Raw genomic sequence first — 4,176 nt, forward strand, 5'->3', positions numbered from 1 at the left:
TCTTCGCCTGAATATAGCTGGAAATATTGCTGCTCGGGCGTTAAACCCTAACAATCAATCAATCATTTTGAAATGCCCATACCAAATCAGGACCATTTAGGCGACTTCCTTTAGACTACTGCATAGAATTTATCAGTAAGGTCAGGAATCTCCATGGATCAAAATGAACACATGGCTTACTCTCTGGTTGGACAAATTTTTTTATCGCGGCGCGTATCCTTTCGCGCAGAAATTAACTTGCCAAAAAATGTGTTGAATGTGACATATTTAATAGCACAAGCTACAACACAGAAACCAACAATGGTACTTTTTCTGTCTGTATTGTCTATTTCAATTATAACAAGATAAAGTTGTCCCTTCCCTAGGCTTGACCATAGGCCCACAGCTCTAGAGAAATTAAAACCACCGGTAGGTGTGGTCATTTTGTTGATACCATTAAACCACGTGCATTTAACAAGTTCTTTATAGTTTAACCACAAGAACTTGGACAGTAAAACGTCGTTTTCGTCCGAATTGTGTCATTAAACAATTCTTTTTTCGAATTCGACTTTTTCATAAAAGTTAGGCGAATTGAACTGCTTTTCCCTGTCAGATAATTGTCGAGATTGTTAAGACATTGTTGTATAAGTTAAGATCGTCTTGCTCCCTGTCCGATCACATCGATCTTTATCAAATTGATTTACACTCTTGATGCTTTCTATATTTTAATACTAGTAGATTAATTTGAGACAAATACTGTAATCTGATTGGTTAACATAATTTTGTTATATCTCAATGGATAAAAAATATTGACACGCCCCTATTCAGTTAAATTCAGAGCTACTTTTCTCATGTTTAAAGTTTTAAAATTAAATTATAAGAATTGGCTATGATAAAATTGTCTACTGGAAAAAAATTTATGTTATTTTTCAATAGACAAAATTTTTATTATTGCCAATTCTCAATTAAATGAAAATTTTCAAATTTTGTTCATTAAAAAAACAGTAGAAATCATCCAGCTTTTTAAATCATATTGATTTTGCCAACGATGATTATAGAAAATTTGACAGATCCGAGATGTGTTTACACACGCGTTTCACTCTCTGATACATAAACCTCCGTAAATTACCAATCAAAACTTTGAAGAAAATATATCTGTACAAAAACGGATCACGAGAGCGAAAAATGCGCCGATCACGGAGAATGAAAATAATCCATCAGACCCCTCTTTGAAATTACCGATAGAATAAACACACGCGCCAAACATATAGATTTATGACAGGTATAGGTGATTAATAAACAAGAGTAATTGGGAAATACAGTGCCGATTTGCAATGCATGACGCAAATTTGAATACATGGCGTACACCAAATGAACACGTGGCGCTCGTTTTGATTTCATGGCGCAGCGCCATGCAAAAAGAACCCGTGGAGAACACTGAAGGTAATGTTGTCAATATCCTTCATTGGATGTATTTGAATGGCGAGTTAAACATTGAATGACATAAGCTTTCGGCTCGGTCGCACATTCACCAACTTCCTGTTTGCCCAGCGTTACAAATGAACTTCCAACTTTTTTCAGCATTCCAGAAAATATAACTCAAATTAATCGAAAAACATCACCTATTCATATTCAACGTCGGATAACTAATTCATCGAAAAACAAATTTGGTGGGGGGTTTAGACTTTATCTATCCTTAATAATACTCAATAGAGAGCTTCGCAGAGCAGAGCATGCTGAACTCTTTTCACTCGCGAAAAGTGTACTAAATATTAGTTTTTGACAAATTTTAGCACATGGACTTACTGATCATTATGGATATGACAACTGGTTTGGACACTATATTGAACAAAATTTGAAATGCAATTAAAGGTGAAACTAATTCTGATTTAAGGGTGCTTATCAGAGACATTTGCCTTGGATTCCTATAACTTGAAAAAACGTAAGAAATATTTGAAATCTGATTGAATAAGAGGCTCCCAGGAGCCTGAATCTTGCCTTTCAAAGGCAATGAATTAAACAAGTTGTTCAAAAATTTTGACTTGGGAAGTCTTTGGTAGGGCTTATCACAAGATCTTTTCAACAATTGAAAGTTTCTTTTAATCTATCATAGTTTTCAAGATATTGATTGAAAACAATAAAAAAAAGTCATTTTTCCCCTTTCAAGGGCAATAACTCTTACAAGGAGTCTGAAGACTTTTGTAGTCCTAATAATATGGATCATTTCAGATATGGAAAGAATTTGGATAAACCTAACGGTTTAGGAGATATATGTGAAAAACTACTGTCTGACCCCTATGTTATATTTTTAGTAACATTTAGTTTCATTAGTTTCTTTTAGGGTTAATTAAAAACTTATAGGTGGTTCTGTTATAAGCTCTGTTTAACGAGACTGACATGTGGTCCTACTATTAACTTTATGGGCTAGCACTAGCACTAAAAAACCCTTTCCAAACCGTTTTCTCCTCAAATTAGCAATAATCAGTTATGATTGTTTCTTTATTGTTTACACTGTCTCCTAGTTTGATAATAACATTTCATTAAAAAATATAAATTTGTTCCAACAAAATATTCAATTAAAACGAAGGGTTGGAAGCTAGCTGTTACATGCAAATGAAAAGAAAACACACATGATTGTGAGTGTTATCATAACGTATACATTTGTTCAATTTCAGTCAATATCTTTTGATGAAAACTCAAAATTGCAACACAAAAACAAGAGGCTCCCAGGAGCCGGAATTGCTCACTTGGTTGAAGTTTGTCTTTCAAGGGCAATAAATTTAACAAGTAGTCCAACAATTTTTACTCAAGAAGCTTTTGGTAGAACTTTTAATAAGAATCATTTCAGCAAATGAAAGTTTCTTTTTATCTGTTATAAGATATTGGCTGAAATAAGTAAAAACATCACTTTTCACCTTTCAAGGACAATTTTGATACCCATAGACTTTTGAAGGCTTTAAAATAAGGATAATTTCAGCAATTGTAAGAGTTTAGCTAAACCTAAGGGTTTTTCAAGATATATGCAAAAAACAACTGTTTGACCCTGTGTTCTATTTTTAGTAAAGGCAGCCATGTTTTTCAACAAATCAAAAATCCCCATGTCAGTTCTATGGAGGATACCCCAAGGAACATTCATAACAAGTTTGGTTTCAATTGGTCAAGTAGTGTCAGAGGAGAAAATTTTTGAAAGAAATAAAAATAAAAATAGGTCAAAAAAGGGCAATAACTCCAACAGAGCTTAGCAGATTAAAATGAAAATTTGACCACAGTTAGATCTCATCATGCTGAACATTTCTATCAGATTCTGGCTAAACCTAACGGTTTTGGAGATATATGCAAAAAAAAACGGTCTGACCCCCTATGTTCTATTTTAAGTAATGGCAGTCATGTTTTTCAACAGATCAAAAATCCCCAAATTAGTTCTATGCATGATACCCAAAGGAACATTCATAACAAATTTGGTTTCAATTAGTCAAATTGTGTCTGAGGAGAAGAGTTTTGAAAAATTGATTACCACAACGACGGACCCCAAGTGATGGCAATAGCTCACATGGTCTTAGGCCAGGTGAGCTAAAAAAGGGCTTCAAAAGTTACTTGTTTGGTAAGATATTGCAGCACTTTCTGAACTATGAAAGAAAGTGGATTTGTGATGAAAAATTATCCAGAAAAATCCTATCAGAAAATTATACTAATCAGTACCACATTTCCCTTATTATTCATATTACAAATATAACTTCTTAAATTACCTTCCAAAAACTTATTACAACTTACCTACCAAAGACATGAATCATGACATAGCATGAACATTACATGGCATAGACAAAAAAGAACAGTAGCTAATGTAACAAAATGTCTAAAGTGTAAAATTTGAATTTTGATGAAGTTTTGATCTCCATTGTGAGACAACTCTCACTTTCCAGTCACTATCAATTATCATTTTATCAACTGGTCAGAGATTCATATGGCAGCAACCTTCAGTATAAATTTTATAAAAATTCATTGTAATTGTAGGAACGAGAATGCTTACAAAACAATAGAAATTAAAATTTCCAAGGGTGACAACTCTTCCATGATATCAGTCTGGAATTCATGGTATATATATTTTTTTTAAATCAAGTGATAATTCTAAGTGTGGAAGCACATACAAAACAAATTTTAATTTTCACATTGATGCCTAGAAATATTAAGGGACAAACA

Source organism: Perna viridis, chromosome 3, assembly GCF_037379345.1.
Source record: "Perna viridis isolate PV_CMFRI_1.1 ecotype Kerala chromosome 3, ASM3737934v1, whole genome shotgun sequence".
Lineage (NCBI taxonomy): Eukaryota > Metazoa > Mollusca > Bivalvia > Mytilida > Mytilidae > Perna > Perna viridis.